Source organism: Orycteropus afer, unplaced genomic scaffold, assembly GCF_000298275.1.
Source record: "Orycteropus afer afer isolate SDZICR_OR568_19922 unplaced genomic scaffold, OryAfe1.0 scaffold00359, whole genome shotgun sequence".
In the NCBI taxonomy this organism is placed as follows: domain Eukaryota; kingdom Metazoa; phylum Chordata; class Mammalia; order Tubulidentata; family Orycteropodidae; genus Orycteropus; species Orycteropus afer.
Window position 1 is genome coordinate 2,023,656 of NW_006921946.1, and position 19,172 is coordinate 2,042,827.

At 38.6% G+C, this 19,172-nt stretch overlaps 1 protein-coding gene across 1 annotated transcript in view; it reads right to left on the reverse strand.

Moving 5' to 3' along the window:
* The window catches only part of CPED1 (cadherin like and PC-esterase domain containing 1), a 386,749-nt gene that overhangs the window by 327,089 nt on the left and 40,488 nt on the right, over positions 1 to 19,172 (reverse strand). The gene's annotated exons all lie outside the window — the stretch shown is intronic.

Genomic DNA, 19,172 nt, shown 5'->3' on the forward strand with positions numbered 1-19,172 from the left:
ACACGAGTCAGGCTGTTCTGATTAGCGTTCTGACTCTGCTGTCCATTATGGTAACCACGCCCACCTTGCCTTTGTCAATTAACTGCTGCCACTTGGCCCCTAATACCACGGGGTCCAGTCAGCCCCATTGTATGTAAGTGTCTTAGTTCAATTAGGGCAGTTCCCACTGTCAAATCAGGTTTACATAAAATCTGATCCCATCATGGGAACAACCACACAGAACTGGGGTCCAGCCAAGTTGACACACAGCTCCAACCATCACACCAGTTATAGTGTCCTACATATAGCTCTTGTTTAATAACTACATATTGAACAAAACTTGTGTTTAGAGCCAATTATAAACTATCCTAATGCCTTGCTATGATGACCTCCTCATGATCCTTGTTACAAGGTCAGTGTTTTAAATTGCGTCCTTTTGTTACTTCAGCACTTGATGTGGCTTTTTGACAGATACTTCTTATACCAAATACCAATGAACAGTAAAGGAGGTTTCAGTGTATAATTAGCAATGTGACACTTCATTTAACCAAATATTATTCCTTCTTCTTGTGTTATTAAAAGTCATTTCGTGTGACTTCTTTAAATGCAATGATAAAACCTAGTCATATCTGGTTTCACATTGTATAATAATGCACTGGGGACTCTGAGTAATCTGAGAGGGAGGAGAGCTTGATTTCAAATTTATTCTAAGAATAATTCCACACTAATTCAGCACAGATGAGAATTAAGGCTTGAAAAAATGTAATTCACTAACATGAGAAAAAAAATCAACTGTCTTTCAATGGCTTATTATTTAACACCTTAAGTATTTTAGGATTACACACTTCCTACTCGTAAAGCAATGCTTTCAATAATCTTTGGAGATTTATTTAACCCAATCATAACATTTCTAGGAGATATTATGAGGCAAGGCTTATCTCCCATTTTAAATCAAGCCAAGAAAATCTAGTGAGCTTGTTCAAGGTCATTCAAAAAGCAAATGTGAGGAATAGAACTTGCAGTGATAATAATACCTACACTTGTGAAATGTTACAAGCATTGAGTGAGTTAATATTTGTAAAGTGCTACTACAGTGTTGGGTACTTAATAAATATATAAGTATATATAAGCATTGGTTTAATGGATGGATGGGAGGCAAGGAGATACAAGATATAAGATCAATTTCACATCTAACTGATAAACTTTCCAGAAACAAAATGTGACAACTTCTGCATGTCTTGCAACCTATTATTTAAGGCTCTAAACAGTGATAGAAGTATAAGTTAGAAAATAGAAGATATAATCCGTCTCACTCTGCTTAGGCCTCCATGTTTCCTCAGTGGGCCTTCTTACTGTGAGAAACACCCACCCATCTATTCCAACTCCTAGCAACACTATAGGACACAGTAGAACTGCCCCCATAAGGTTTCCAATGCTGTAAATGTTTATAAAAGCAAATTGCCTCATCTTTGTCTTGTGGCCTGGCTGATGGGTTTGAACTGCTGACCTTTTGATTAGCAGCTGAATGCTTTAACACTGTGCCACCAGAGCTCTTTACCATAAGAAGAGGTTCTATTAACTCAATAAACATTCATTGGTGGTTTCAATATAAGGAAAATAGAGGACCTCTTTAATGGTGTCACTTGGGTTGATGTACCCAGTGCAGTAATTCATGGTGTCATACCCACCCCCCACGGACCTTCTCCCGTACCAGACCATATAGAATCCTTAGCAATGTTTTTTGTCAGTCAAAAATTATAATTTTCATATATTAGTGAAAGTAGTTGTAATATTAGTGACATAAACTACTAGCAGAATTAAAATTACACTTGTAAGTTACAATAGTGTGTGCAGACAAAACCACGGGATTCCAAGCATCATTGTAATTGGGTAATAATGAAGTTCTGACCAGAGCACATTAGAACATTCAAAAGGTAAATTAGCATAGTTTTAGCCTTGTAGGTGGACTGATACATGTAAGGTGGGTTATGAAAAATATTTTTTGTTGTTAAATCTAATTATAGGAATATTTTAACAAAAAATAATAAATTTCTGCTGAAACCCTGCACAAAAATTTTATAGGTAGTCATCGTGATGTTACCCCCTCTGACTGCGTCATTCATGATGACCCCATGTTGCAGAGTAAAACTTCACCCCACAGGGTTTTCCAGGCTGTGGCCATTCAGAAGCAGCTCATATGCCTTCCTTCTGAGGCCCCTCTGGGTGTGTCTGAACCACCACTCTTTCAGTTAGTAGTAGAGCACTTAGCCAATGGCACCAACCAGGAGGCCTCAGTTAAAATGCATGGTCATCACCAGGAATTAGGCTGAGTTTTCTCTGGTACTGCAAGTACATTTAATAGAACAGATTACATCTGGATCTTTGAAACATAGGCTGGAGGAAGGTACATCTCCATGAGTGAGTGGCACAGAGTCCCAGGTGGTCTTTGGAACAACATGATCAGTCAAGCCAAGGCTCCTGGGGTCCTAAAGTGGGTGCTTTGGATAAGGAGGGATCTGAATAAAGAGGAAACAGTACTATCATCTAAGGCAGGTTTCATTCACTTCACCATTTTCCTTAAATTGGCCCTAGTCCCAGAAGCCAAGGGTATATCAGAAGTGTCTCTTGAGACTAATGATTCTGTCATGCATGAAATGAAGAATATTTAGACAAATGGGAAAGTATGTCAAATAGCATTTGAGTGTACCATCCAATTAAAGTGCACCACTGCTATGTGTCCAAGAAGCATATTTTATCCCACATATTTTAACAATATTCTACAAAGTCATAATTTCCTCTGGTCTCATAACATTAATTTTCCATCTTTCGAGGGATGTGTGGAGTTGTTATTTGTGTGTCTGTAAAAACAGATATAATTTGTTGTTTTTCTCTATTTACTCCTCAGAATTTCTATATCAATATTTTTGTTTCCTTTATTTTGATTCTTATTTAAAATCATTTTCTCTTTTAATAATATCATTAACTTTAAGATAAATATAGATATATTTTATTATGTTTAGATGCTTTTACTTCTAACAAAGTGACTCAACAATAAGAATTCCAGTTTAAAAATTATAAATATTCTTAAATTTTATAGATTTTCCAAATTGCTTTCCAAAAACACACTACAATATTTCACATTTCCAGCAACTTTGTATGATAGTTTTCTTTCCTGTAAGTCCCACCTGCAATATCACTAATTTGGGGTTTTGCCAGTCCTCTGAATATAAACCAGTGTGGAATATTTTGTGAATTCTAGCTTCTTTTGTTTTCTTCTTTGTTTGGCCTTTTGGATTTGCTTTTCATACCCTTTGTACTAAAAAATCATTTAAAATTAAAAATTCAGTTTAAAAAACAGTTGTTTAGCATAATAAAATACATTTCATTGATGTATACATTTCCTTTAATTAACAAAATAAAAATTATATGTCCTTCTTAATCTCATTATATTAAAATATGTGATGCCATCTAATGCTGAAGATACTTGGGGACCCCTTGCTCATTATTCAAAAAACCAAACTCACTGCCATGGACACAGATCTGACTCATAGTGACCCCTCCTTGAGTTTCTGAGGTGGTATCACTACAGAAGTAGATTGCCCTATCTTCCTTCCCAGGAGTGGCTGGTGGGTTTGAACCACCAGCTTTCTGGTTAGCAGTCAGGTGCCTTAGGCACCATGCCACCAGAGCTCCTTTAGTCATTCTGGGAGAACAATAAGAACTACCCCAGACACTATTCTGTCCAGGAGGACCACAGACAGTTTTAATACTTTTTACCTGTTGACTCAATGATTTTCCATTATCACTTAAGCCTTCAATAAAAAACAAAACAAAACAAAAAGCTCAAAAAAATAGTATTTGTAGCAAAATCGTATTTTATAGGAATGGGTTGAAAAAATTCTAAATAACTATCATGAAAGGCTTGGTTAAAGAATTATGGTACATCCACACAATGAAATGCTAAAAAGAATAAAGCGGGTATTTTTCATACACTTTCAGGGAAATACTCAGGTCAAAGTAAACACCACCATTTTTGGAATATACTGCTTTGGATATGGGGCCCTAAGCTTCAGTTCCTCATCTGTTATACAGAAACACCTACCTAGGGACTAGCTATATAAATTAAATGTTTTAATGTAAGCAAAGTGTTTGGCAATTTGTTACTCACTAAAGCCTAGCTTAAAATTATTGCTATGAAAAAGCACTAACGTTTTAAAAATTATGTTGATATGCAAGATTTTTACCACATACTGTTGAGTAAAGAAGCAGGAGGCCTGCAAATGTATGTGTGTGTGTGTGTGTGTGTTGCTTACAAAGAACTCGTGCAACATTGTTAACCATGTTATCTTTGGTTGGTGGAATTTTGGGGTAATTTTCACTTTCATCTTTGACAATATTTGTTTGACTAGTCTACCATAAGTATGTAGCAGCTTTATAAGCAAGAAAACCATTTTCTACAGATGCAGCTGAAATATGCATTCAGATAAGGAAATATACACATTGCATATCTTCCAGGGCATGTAAGTGTTAATAAAATGTTACGTAGAAATGAAAATGTATAAAATGTTAACCTGAACCTTGAGTATTTTAAAATTCAAAATGTCTCTGATCTAACAGTTTCTTAAAAATATGCCATGTGACAGGATAATAGGATTTCTTTTCATGAAACAAGAAAAAAAAGTCAGTCTCATCATGCTACAGTCATGCTGTGCACAGTTATGAACTAGAGATTTCAGGCACCACACAAAATAGGATCTTGTTGATAAGCCTTAACAGCATACTACTTCACTTGAAGGTGCACAAACAATGAATAGGAATACTTGAGCAAACAAGCCAATGTAAGTGCAAACACTCATTTCTGATATGTTGGCTATCTGGATGAGCCCTCAGGTTACTGTGGAATGTGCCTCACATTCTTGCACACCTACTATTGCTACCATGATACAAGTGTTGACTCTCCAGCAGAAACATTGATCTGTTTTGCACTGTGAATTTGGACTTTGATGTTATGCTCCCTAGAACAACAAAGTTCTCAATACGGAAGCACCATCACTTATTAAAATAACAAAGTTTGGTGAGATGGGCAAATTCATGCAGTGCTGATGAGAAATGCTTCAACCTTTTCAGAAAGAAGTTTGACAACATGAATGAAGGGCTTTAAACATGATTCATTTCAGTAAGTTCAATACCATAAATCCATGCTACATAAATAATAGAAATGTGGACAAAGATTTATGTACCAAAGAGTCACATATACATTGGTATACAACAGTAAAACATTTGAAATACAAATATCTAATGATATGGGAAAGATTCAGTAAGTTAAATTAGGGAAGAAATTCAGTACATCCATATAATCTAATTGTATGCAACCACTGAAGAAGTATTTTACAAAGAGTTTTTATGACATGTGTTTCTCATATAATAATAAGGTATAAAGCAATCTAGAAAATCATAAAATATATGAAAACTTGGGAAGAAATATGTCCAAAATTAACTGTCATTGTTGGTGGGTTTATGGGTAATCCTCTGCCTTATTATAGTTTTTGGTACTTTCCAAATGAAATACACTTTAAAAATCATGTAACCCAAAAATCTTAATTTTATATAAGTGAAAGGAATACAAAGAAATTAAGTAACTCAGTCGTGGTTCTGCACAGACAATTTAACCCAGGCCAGCGTTCTTCCCTTCCATAGCACAAACTTACTTTTATTGGAGGTCTATAAATATCATTCAGGATAAATCATGTGTCCATAATTTTGCCTTGATCTCACTATTTTTAAGCAAATCTAACCTGTCCACAGATAGCTTAAATTCAGCTGCTTGTTCCCATTATGTTCAAATGAGATCACTGGCCTTGACAATAAAGAATTAAGGCCCCTTGCTCTGGTAGCGTAGTGCCTAAGGCATCTGACTGCTAACCAGAAGGCTGGTGGTTCAAACCCACCACTCCTCGGAAGGAAGGTTGGACAATCTACTTCCATAGTGATATATGCTTGGAAACCCAAGGATGGGTCGCTATGAGTCGAGTCTGACTCGACGGCACATAACAACAACAACAACCCATTCCCTACTGTGAGTAGGCTCTGGTAATCTGTGATTTAACAAGCCTTCCAGACAATTCCAATTCATCCTGCAATCCACGAATCAGAGCCTTAACAAATGTGTTGGTACTATGGTTGAGCTTTGCCAAAACTATCACCTTCAAGCAAACATTCAGACAGAAATTTCCTTTACTTTTTGATAATTACTAAACATAGAGGTAGCCCTTAGAGAAACAGTGGCCCTGATAGTCACCCCTGCCCTCCACACCCCTTCATCATTTGTTTGGTCACTATGATAAGAAGGTGGAATGCTAAACAAGATTTTTTACATTCCAAGATTTCCCCACCCTAAATGGACTATTTTGTTGCATACATGATGAGATTCACATATGACTTTCCTACTTTTCTTTAGAGAAAGAGCTGGAACTAGAAGCTATTATTAACTTGTTGGTGAAATTCATCTTTTTTTGGAAACAGAGATGTCATTGGCTTGACTGGCTGTGGAACAAGGTTATTGGGGGCAGTGTGTGTGTGTGTGTGTGTGTGTGTGTGTGAGTTGTTCTGCTCTTCAGTGGCTTTAGCTCAGACATTGGCCTGAACACATCTCATTTTGCTCTACCATGCAGCTACTGCCTGTGCAAATGACCACATTTTTCTTGACTTTCAAAGAAGTGAATGGTCTTGAATATCTGAAGGGACGTTTCAGCTATTTTCCTAGTGTATTTGTATGTTTATGTTCTTTCAATTATTTTGTTCATTTAATTATGTACCTGCTATGGATATGCAAGGGTCTGTTTTAGACAGAGTAGGATAAATAAACCATTCCCTGTTTGACAAACATTTATAATATAGAAAGGAAATGAGATAAACCTGCAAAACAACCATAAAATATATAACAGAAACACTGTTATTCTTCACCAATACGACCAACAATAATACTGTTATTAGGCACCAGAGTTGTATAAATAATGCATGATGAGGTTTCCGATAATTTGTTTACTATTTCTAGTTTGAGGGTATGTTATAGGTGAAATTATAATATTGATTTGTGCCTTATGAAATGACAGAAAGGAGAGATGGGGAACAATGAGAGGTAGAAAAATTTTACAATGTGGTCAGACAAAGGTGAAGAGTCCAATCATAGTAGTTCTCCTCCCTGGCCACACATCAATATCACCTAGAAGAATTTTTGAAAATAGGAGTGCCCACTTCCCCTAACCCCACCACAGAATTCTGATTTAATTTTCTGGGGTAGGGCCTAGGCATTGGCCTTTTAAAATTTTAAATTCCCTGGATAAGTCAGATGTGTGGACAGGCCTGAGAAACATTTTAGGACAGGGATGTGGAGGTATGTGACACTATGCCACAAGATTTGAGTACCGAGCTGAGAAAAATGTCTTCTATTTAGCAGAATCATTAAAGATTCCTGCACAGGGAAGTAAGGTGAGCAGAGTGGTGGTTGTGGAAGATTAAATGGTCTGTCACATGTAGGGATATAATGTAGAAAACAGACCAGCTATTGTGCATCAGAATAAACTCAACAACAACTGGTAGAGGTGGTAGTAGTAATGGCACAAGACAGCTTCAAAGCAACTGAAGGAATGTGGTGCCCTGCAGACAGGAGATAATTCATAGGAGTTGGTGACTGCTGTGTGTTGTCAGTTGAAGGAGAGAGAGGACACAAAGATGAGCTTTAGCAACTGAGAGACTGAGGGACTGTTCTACTAATAACAGAAAAAAACAGGAAAGAACAACAGATATTTCTTGAGTGGAAGATGATCAGTTCAACTGTATACATATTTAGGTGGTGGTGGTTGTTGTCATGTGCCATCGAGTTGTCTCTGACTCATAGTGATGTTACGCACAATAGAATGAAACACTGCCTGGTCCTGTGCAGCCTCATGATCCCTACTATACCTGAGCCCACTGTTGCAGCCAATGTGTCAATCCATCTTATTGAGGGCCTTCTCCTCATTCGTTGACCCTCCACTTTACCAAGCATGACATTCGTCTCCAGAGAATGGTTCCTTCTGACAACATGACCAAAGTAGGTGAGATGAAGTCTGGCCATTCTTGGTTCCAAGGAGCATTCCAGCTGCACTTCTTCCAGGACAGATTTGTTAGTTCTTTTAGCAGTCCACTGTACTTTCAGCATTCTTCTCCAACACCACAACTCAAAAGCACCAATTCTTCTTTGGTCTTCCTTATTCATTGTCCAGCTCTCATATGCATATGAGGCAGTTGAAAATGCCATAGCTTGGGTTAGATGCATCTTAGTCTTCAAGGAGACATCTTTGCTCTTCAGCACTCGAAAGAGGTGTTTTGCAACAGATTTTCCCAATGCAATATGTCTTTCAATATCTTGACTGATGCTTCCATTGGCATTAATTGTAGAACCAAGTAATATGAAGTCTTTGACAACTTCAATCTTTTCTCCATCTATTGTGATGCTGCTTATTGCTCCCGTTGCGAGGATTTTTGTTTTCTCTATATTGAGGTGTAATCCATACTGCAGTATTGAAGACATCAGTAAGTGCTCCAAGTCATCCTCATTTTCAGCAAGCAAAGTTGTGTCATCTGCATATCTCAGGTTGTTAATGAGCCTTCCTCCAAACGTGATGTCACATTCTTCTTCATATAGTCCATCTTCTTGGATTATTATTATCAGCATACAGATTGAATAAGTATGGTGAAAGGATACAACGCTGACTCATTCCCTTCTTGACTCTAAACCATGCAGTATCCCCTTGTTCTGTTTGAATGACGGCCTCCTGGTCTATGTATAGGTTCCTCATGAGTACAAGTAAGTGTTCTGGAATTCTCATTCTTCTCAATGTTATCCACAATTTGTTATGATCCACACAACTGAATGCCTTTGTATAGTCAATACAACACAAGTAAATATCTTTCTGGTATTCTTTGCTTTCAGCCAAAATCCATTTGACATCAGCTATGATATCCCTCACTTCACGACTTCTTCTGGATCCAGCTTGTATTTCTGGAAGTTCTGTCAATATACTGCTGTAACCATTTTTGAATTGTCTTCAGAAAAATTTTACCTGCATGTGATATCAATGACATTATTTGATAATTTCCACATTCTGTGGGATCACTTTTCTTTGGAATGGGTACAAATATGGATATCTTCCAGTTAGTTGGCCAGGTAGCTGTCTTCCAAATCTCTTGGCATAGCTGAGTGAGTGCCTCCAGCACAGCATCCATTTGTTGAAACATCTCAATGGATATTCGGTCAATTCCTGGAGCCTTGTTTTTTGCCAATTCCTTCAGTGCAGCTTCCACTTCTTCCTTCAATATCATTGCTTCTTGATCATATGCTACCTCTTGAAATGGATGATCATCTACCAATTCTTTTTGGTATAGTGACTCAGTGTATTCCATCTGTCTTCTTTTGATGTTTCCTGCATTATTCCATATATTGCTCATAGAATCATTCAATATTGCAATTCAAGGCTTAAATTTTTTCCTCAGTTCTTTCAGCTTGAGAAATGCCGAGCATATTCTTCCCTTTTGGTTTTCTAACTCCAGGTCTTTGCACATTTTATTATAATAATTATATAATAATGCTGAGGCAGTGGGACACAAATCAAAATATCCATCCAGTGCCTGGATATTCTTGATTATCTCAAAATCTGCCCATGAAGGAGATTAGGAGTAGATGGATCTTGGCTGAAAGCAAAGAAGATCAGAAAGATGTTCATTATTGTTGTTGTTATGTGCTGTTGAGTCGGACCTGATTCACAGCAACCCCTCCTTGGGTTTCCGAGGTAGTGTTGTTATTGTTGTTATTTGCCATCGAGTCAGCCCCGACTCATAGCGACCCCTCCTTGGGTTTCCGAGGCAGTATCACTACGGAAGTAGGAATGCCCAACCTTCTTTCCAAGGAGTGGCTGGTGGGTTTGAACCGCCAGCCCTCTGGTTAGCAGTCAAGTGCCTTAGGCACTATGCTACCAGAGCTTCTTCCGAGGTAGTATCACTACTGAAATAGATTGATCAACCTTCCTTCAGAGGTGGCTGGTGGGTTTGAACTGCCAGCCTTCTGGTTAGCAGTCAAATGCCTTAGGCACTACGCTACCAGATGTTTAGTTGTGCTTTATTAACTATGCAAAACCATTCAACTGTGGACCATAACAAATTATGGATAATTTTAAGTAGAATGGGAACTCCAGAACACTTCATTGTACTCATGAGGAACCTGTACATAGACCGGGAGGCTGTCATTCAGAACAGAACAAAGGGTTTAAAATCAGGAAAAGAATTTGCCAGGACTGTATCTTTTTACCATACTTATTCTATCTGAATGTTCAGCAAATAATCTGAGAAGCTGCACTACATGAACAAGAGCATGGCATCCAGATTGGAAGAAGACTCATTAACAACCTGTGATATGCAGACAACACAACCTTGCTTGCTGAAAGTGAAGATGACTTAAAGCACTTAGTGATGAAGATTAAAGACTATAATCGGCAGTATGGATTACACCTCAACATAAAATGAAAATCCTCACAACTGCACCAATAAGCAGCAGCATGATAAGTGGAGAAAAGATTGTGAAGTTGTCAAAGATTTCATATTACTTGGTTCCACCATCAATACCAATGGAAGCAGCAGTCAATAAATCAGATGACATATTGCACTGGACAAATCTGCTGCAAAAGACTTCTTTAAAGCTCTGAAAGAGAAAAGATGTCTCTTTGAAGACTAAGGTGTGCCTAAGCCAAGCCATGGTGTTTTTAGTTGCCTCATGCACGTATGCAAGTTGGGCAATTAATATGGAAGACCAAAGAGGAGTTGATGTTTTTGAATTGTAGTGTTGGCAAAGAATACTGAAAATATCATGGACTGCCAGGAGAACCAACAGATCTGTCCTGGAAGAAGTGCAGCTGGAATGCTCCTTGGAACCAAGAATGGCCAGACTTCATCTCACCTGCTTTGGTCATGTTGTCAGAAGGGACCATTCCCTGGAGAAGAATATCATGCTTAGTAAAGTGGAGGGTCAGTGAAAAAAGCGTAGGCCTTCAGCAAGATGGATTGCCACAGTGGCTGCAACGATGGGCTCAGGTATAGCAAGGATTGTGAGGCTGGCACAGGACCAGGCAGTGTTTCATTCTGTTGTACATGGGGTCACTATATATTGGAGCCAACTCCATGGCACCAAACAACAACAAAATTATTTAGCAGTTATATCCTTTGGGGAGATTATTGAATCTAGAGAATTTCTTGGTGGAGTATCAAGATAGGAGAAAAAAAAATGACTATGGATAAAATTTTGGAGAATGCCCATATTTGGAGGATGAACACAAAGAAAGAGGGACCAGAAAGGCAGGAGAACCAGAAGAAGGCAGCATTAAGGAGAAGAGAATACTACAATGTAGGTGCTTACATCCCTAGTTTCATGTAGTTCACCACACTCTCTAGGTAGTTTGGAAAACATTGCTAGGTACGGTCAACGAAAAGGAAAAGTGACTGAATTTTGTAACAAAGAGGAGTTCCCTGGCAAGTTTTGAAAGGGCAATTTTAGAAAGTAGAGGGACAAAAGCCAGATTATAGGGGGTAAAAAAGGGCTTACTAAAGTGTGTGTGGGGGGGAGACCATCTTTCTTAAGTCTATGTTTCTAAAACTGTAGTTTGGACATCAGCAAGGAGACATTGTTAGAAAGAAGTGACTTCAACTAAGCTAAGATAAAGACGAAATATCACAATGTGTATTTAAGGAGAAATATTACAATTAACTTGGGAAAAGTCAAGTCTCAAAAAGGAGTGATTTGGGAGGTTTCCACAATATTTATAATATTAAGAGTGGAGAGAAAAAAATGGTACAAAAATTAAGAGGCAGTCTTGGAAATACATTTGATGCTCCCGAACTTCCTCCAAATTGAAGAGAATGTAAAAAATATTTTAAGCAGCAAAATCTGATAACACACTAGCATAGCAAACACATTACATCTGGAGGCTCCAAACTCCCTTTTGGTTAATCCACTTACTCTGTCCTTGAAAAGCACCATATGTGGGCGCTTGTTTATCTTTCCTGGAGTCTCTACTCTATCTAAATATAATACGGATATTATTTGTTTTTACAAATTAAATCTGCCATCCACAGCACAGTTTAGTCTGTGACAAAACCTAACAAATATGCCAAGTTTTTAAAAACAAAACAAAAACAACCATCTTTTCAATCCTAAAGAAATATGAAAAGAATAAAGGCCATGATAGATGGATCTTGATAGAACAGGAGAGAAATGTGAGAAATGTGGAACAGAACTCAAATTCTTAAAAAGCCCAGACTTCTTGGATTGGTTGAGACCAGAGGGCTCCCTGAGATACTCTTTAAACCTTAAACCAAAATTATCCCTTGAGTCTCTTGAAATGATCTGTGGCTAAATAATAAACTGGCTTAAAAAATAAAGAATATCACCTGTGAGTAATGAACTCCTTAAAAAAAATCATCTATATGAGACTAAATGTTCAAAAAATTACTCTATAGTGACAATGAAAAGGCAAGGTGGCAAGGAAACTAAAGTACTGGAAATGGTACAACCATATGGAATGAATGACAATGATGACGCACTGTGAAAGATGTAAGCAATAGCACTGAATAAGGAGCACTGGTGGCACAGTGGTGAAATGCTGGCCTGCTCACCATAAGTTTGGAAGTTTGAACCCACCAGCTTCTTCACAGGAAAAAGATGTGCCAGTTTGCTTCCATAAACATTACAGCCTTGGACACCCTATGGTGCAATTCTACTCTGTCCTATACGTTAGGGTCACTATGAGTCACAATTGACTAGAGGGCAATGAGTTTGGTTTATTGGATTTTATCACTGAATAATCTATGTAAAACTGTTAAACAGGAATCCAATTTACTGTGTAAACTTTCACCTTAAAAAAAAACCAAACCCACTGCTGTCCAGTCAATCCGACTCATAGTGACCCCTCCTTGAGTTTCTGAGGCGGCATCACTACAGAAGTAGATTGCTCAGTCTTTCTTCTGACGAGCAGCTGGTGGGTTTGAACCTCCAGCCTTCTGGTTAGCAGTCAAATGCCTTGGGCGTTATGCCACCAGAGCTCCCAAACTTCCACCTTAAACATAATAAAATATTGTTAAAATAATAATAATAATATGTATATGTATGAAAAAAAAAAACAATGACAAGAAATTCACTCAAATTTCAGTGTGACTTCTGTTTTTAAAATCAAAGTAGTAGAAGGTACATTTAAGAAAATTGTTCAGAAGAAGTATCTTCAAAGTTATATTAAACATTTCCTGGCTTTGGAAAATTAAACACCCAATCTGGTTTCCATGAAACTTAAAAAGATCAAACAATTAGAAAGAAGCTAGGCTTGAAGGAGAAATGTTAGGGATTTCAGTAAACATCTGGTTGCCATTTTCAATTGTCAGAACGAACCCACTTAAAGAAGCAGTTTGGTTTCTTTGGAGTAAAAAAAGGAGACACTGGCTTTTTGTTCTCACTGCAGAGTGAGGGGTAAAGGAAACATCTCAATGGCGAGGTCACTCAAAGCTCAACTTTTATAAATAAGAAAGTTTCTTCAAAAATTAAACTGAACTCAAGTTCTTATAGTATAAACAACTCAGCTCAGCCGAGGTTAAGTAAACAATGCCTCGAGCCCTAGAGTGCCAATTAAAGAATGTATTCTGATTGGTCACAAATCCATCAGTAATTCCGTAATTACAGAAGAAAATAACAATAAGCCTGAACACACATTCACTGTGTGTGTCAAAACATAATAAAACAGAATGTTGCAGTCTTATGAGCTTCTTTGATTCCATATCTTTTCTTCTTTCCCAGTTTGATTAACGAAAGGTAAAAAAGGATTTCTGACATTGCCCAAAAACCTATTACTTGCATAATAAAAAATGCACGTCAGATGTGTTCTAGGTGAAACACGACAAGCAAAACACACTGTGCCTTTTAAATGTGACCTTTACTCTGCTGTCTTCCTGCTAAATGGCCATGTAGCATATTAAAGTCAGGAAACAGTAGGGTGTCTGTGTGTGGGGGATGGGGAGTGGGAAGGAGCAAGAAGAGAAGTTCATCAGGTCCTTAAGTTTTAAATTATCAGCAGGAACATCTGCTATCAATGTGCACTACTGGCAGAGGACTGCCTGCAACTGTGCCTTTGTGCCTTTCCAGGCCAGACCAACCAATGTCTCTCCACTCCTCCCTTGCTCCCCAGTTTTCTCTCTTCTGCCCATATGACAGGAGACCAAAGCAAAGACTAGAGAAAAGGAATTCCAGGATTACAGGGGTTTCATTTTTTTCCCCTTACTTTTCTCTCCCTCTGTGTATGCAAGTGTTATGTAGCATCATAGAACCGCAGAGCTGAAAAAGACCTCGCTGGTCTTTTGACTCAATCTCCTACAGATGTAAAGTAGTGTTCTGGTTACCTAGCATAGTGGCTAAGACACTTGCCTGCTAACCAGATGGCTGGCGGTTCAAACCCACCAGCCACTCCTCGGAAGGAAGGTTGGGCAATCCTACTTCCGTAGTGATACTGCCTCGGAAACCCAAGGAGGGGTCGCTATGAGTCGGGGCCGACTCGACGGCACATAACAACAACAACAACAACAAAAGTGCTGCTCTGACAAGAAATTATGACAAATGGGATGGCCTTAACAAACAGGAGTTTATTCTTACAATTTGGAGGCTTTAAGTCCAAGTTCAAAATGCCAAACTCTAGGGGCTGGGTGAAAGCCCCTCAGCCTTGGACTTCAGCTCTGCCTCTAGCTCCCGGCCCACTGGAGCTAGAGGCTTTTCTTCACTCAGACAGCTGCTAGCTGCTGCGACTGACAAGCCCAAGTTTGACAAATAAAAAGGCACAGTCCTGATGTTACCAAAGCACACAGCAGGCCATTAATTCAAGTTCATTGTAAATCCTAAAGTCAGCAGAGCATGGCAGGCTGTTGAACAAGGACATGCTACATGCAGGGTCCAAGAGTGCCATAAGATAGAGACCATTCGCCAGGGTTTCTGCTTATATACAGGAAGCAGATGTAAGCCACATTCCCTAAGGCTACTCAGCTGTTCACAGTAGATTACACCATGGAGTTGATTACCAGTCTCATCATGGGAATATTACATCCAGCTGCCTAGTCTTTCAACCAGGCCCAGCCAAGTTGACACACAAACTGAACCACCACAAGCAATAACCCTCTCTGCATGCCTGCAAACTCTCCTTTTTGAGATGGGCTCTTCCATTGCTGATGTCCCTGAGTGGCACAAACAGTTCAGTGCTTGGCTACTAACCAGAAGATTGATGGTTTGAATCCACCCAGAGGTGCCTCAGGAGGAAGGTCACAATCACTGGAAACCCTGTGTAACACAGCTCTGCTCTGAAACACACTGGGTCATAATGAGTCAGAATCGACTCAACCTTAACTAGTGGTGTTGGTGGTCTCATTGCTGGATGACTGACTGATAAAATGGTCATCCCAAAATTTGTCCTTGTTACACCTTCTAGAAGAAGCCTTGGTAGTTTAGCTCAGCTGCTAAACTGCCAGCAGTTTACTCCCTGGCAGAAAGATATGGCAGTCTGCTTCTGTACAGTTTACAGCCTTGGAAACTCAACAGAAAGGTGCTGCTTTGTCCTGTAGGGTTGCTGACTCAGAATGCTCAATGACAATAGGTTTGGTTTTGAGATCATGCCTTTGAAACTATTACAAATGAATCTGTGTTCAAGCATCCTGTTAAACAGTGTGGCAGGGCCACCTAGAAACATTCTTTTCAGTTGGAACAATCTATTTTCTCATTCCTGCTGCAGTTCAGGTTTCTGCTGCAACTGTAGAAATACGCCCTTCTTCAAGTATACATAAATAATTCTGATCCAACAATAAAATAGAGTCTGAGTCAGAGTCTTTTGAACTACGGATTACTTAGACTCTGCCCTGGGAGTAGATTACAAACTTTTGGAAAGCATTCATTCTCTTTTAGGCCACTCTACGATTCTCTGGAGAGAAGCCATGGTTTATTAAATAGTAGCTCCATGATACGAAAGAGAATAATTTGATGACGCTTGTGTCTTTTTCTTTAGAGAAGTGTGTGTTATAAAAATCCTGGGTCATAAAACATGTTTTTCCAAAGCAAGGCATTGGAAACCATAAAAGCAAATGTTTCACGTTATGCTTAGAAAAGAACTGAGGAGCATAAGCGCATAACATAGAGGGAAAAAAAAAAAAAGGCCTAAATGATAGGATGGGGTTTCTGATGGTTCATTTCCCCTGGTTGCTGTCTATGTTTACAAGCAGACAAAGCTATATGGTAATTTTACATATTCCTTAGTGGAGCTCATTTTTAGGTAATACAATGTGTCACAATGTTTTATGGAATATTAAGCCTCCAGTCAGTCAGTTGTCTATCGCCTCTAAGCAGATGATCCACACATTCGTATTTCCTGCCCTGGCCCTCTGCTGGGCCTGATTCCTGCTAAATACATCCATGTGGAAATCTCACAGTGACTGAATATGTTTAGAACTAAACTCAACAACCCTCCCCCGAAAACCAATAAGCTGGGTAACATTGGTAAAATGTGACAAGGGAAGAAAAACTCCATGAAATGGGAACAATCACTTAAAAACCTAGCAATCTGGGAATCTTTGATGCATCAGCCCTATAGACTTCTGATGATTACATTATTTTGGGTGTAAGATCAGATTTGTGCATGAGCAGGCTATCAGTGTTCCTGGAAAGTTACATAAAAATAAAAAGTTTAGAAATTAAGTTGTCTGGTGAATTTATTGAGGTAATTTCACGATGTCTCTATTGGTGCATTTATTCACACTGGAGTCCCTGTGAGGCACACATTGGTGCCTTATTCATGATGGACTCATGGTGGCACAAACAGTTGAGTGCTTGGCTATGAACCAAAACGTTAGTAGTTTGAATCCACCCAGAGATGTCTCAGAAGAAAGGTGTGGCAATTTGCCACCACAAGGTCACAGACTGGTACATAGCTCTATCTTCATGTATTCATGCATTCAATAAATATTTACTGTGGGCCTGTATGGGTACATAAGTAACTCTGATGGCATAGTGCCTAAAGGATTTGACTGCTAACCAGAAGGTTGGCAGTTCAAACCCACCAGCTGCTCTGTAGAAGGAAGATGGGACAATCTACTTCCATAAAGATTTACCACCTTGGAAATCCAACAGGGGTCACAATGAGTCTCAATCGACTCTATGACAGTGAATTTGTTTTTTTTGGGGGTATGGGTACATGGTTTTAAGTGATGAGAGGAAAAACATAATCACTGACCTCAAAGAGCTTACAGATTTTCCTTTCATGTGAGGTTTTTGGTTTAATGGAATGATCCAGGAAAACGTGTATCAGAATATCAGCAAGGTTTTCAATCCAGTCCTTTGAATGAGCATGTATAAGTTGAGAGAGTTATTTCATTTAGAACCCATTTTAAATATACCTCCCAATAAAGGAAACTTCAGGATTCTCCTTTCTTGACAAAAGTAACAATATTATTCCCCATGTATAAAGTGCTGTCTATGTTCCATTCTGAGAAAAATCCCAAAACAATCATTTCGCAGATGAGGCTCTAAGAGGGTAACTAACTTGACTAAAGTTATATAATCATTAAAGGTAACACTTTGGACTCCAAACTAGGTTCTATCTAACTCCAAAGTTTATACTTTTTAATTATCACAATCTGCAGCACTACATAGGGAACTTCCAGAGATTGAAGCCAGATTCAGAAGAGAACATAGAATGAGGGATATCATTGCTGATGTCAGATGGATGTTGGCTGGAAGCAAAGAATACCAGAAAGATATTTACCTGTGTTTTGTTGACTATGCAAAAGCATTCAACTGTGTGGATCATAACAAACTATGTGTAACATTGCAAAGATGGGAATTCCAGGATATTTAATTGCGCTCATGAGGAATCTATACAAACAGAACAAAGGAATACTGCATGGTTCAAATTCAGGAAAAGTGTGTGTCAGGGTTGTATCCTTTCACCACACTTATTCAATCTTTGTGCTGTGCAAATAATCCAAGAAGCTGGACTTTTATGAAGAACATAGCATCAGGATTGGAGGGAGGCTCATTAACAACCTGGGATATGCAAATGACACAGCATTGCTTGCTGAAAGTGAAGAAGACTTGAGACACTTACTGAGGAAAATGGATCATACCTCAATCTAAAGAAAGCACAGATCCTCTCAACTGGAGCAATAAGCAACATCATGATAAATGGAGAAAAGATTCAAGTTGTCAGGGATTTCATTTGCTTGGATCCACAATCAAGACCCATGGAGCAGCAGTCAAGAAATCAGATGATGTATTGCATTGGGCAAATCTGCAGCAAAAGACCCTTTTTAAAAAATGTTAAAGAATAAAGATGTCACTTTGAAGACTAGGGTGCATGTGACCCGAGCCATGATATTTTCAACAGCCTCATATGCGTGTGAGAGCTGGACAATGAATAAGGAAGAACACAGAAGAATGGATACATTTGAATTGAGGGGCTGGTGAAGAACATTGAATGCACCACGGACTGCTAGAAGAATGAACAAATCTGTCTCAGAGAAAGTACAGCGGGAATGCTTCTTAGAAGTGAGAATGGCCGGACTTCGTCTCTCATACTTTGGTCATGTTGTCAGTCAGAAGGGACCAGTCGCTGGAGAAGGATATCATGCTTGGTAAAGTAGAGGGTCAGTGGAAAAGGGTAAGACACTCAATGAAATGGATTGACGCAGTGGCTGTGATGATAGGCTCAAGTGTGGCAACAATTGTGAGGATAATGCAGGACCAAGCAGTGTTCCGTTGTGTTGTAGAGAGGGTCGCGATGAAGGGAAACTGACCTGATGTCCCCTGATAATAACAACACAACCTCCCCAATGAAGCAATTATTGCAGTTATGTTCTTCTGATTTGTAAATTATTTAAATCTCAAGTTCTTTATAGCTTTGTTTTAATACAAATAAGGAAAAATCTGAAATATATTTTCTATCACAAAAGTTAGGATGGATCAGCGTTAGATTTTTCTTTCCTGTATAAACGTCAGAAAGAGCTTTTGGCAAACAGCCAGTACAAAAAAGTGCAAGTAAATGCTAATAAAAATGAGGGGCAGAAATCTATTAAATTATAAACATGAGAGGAAA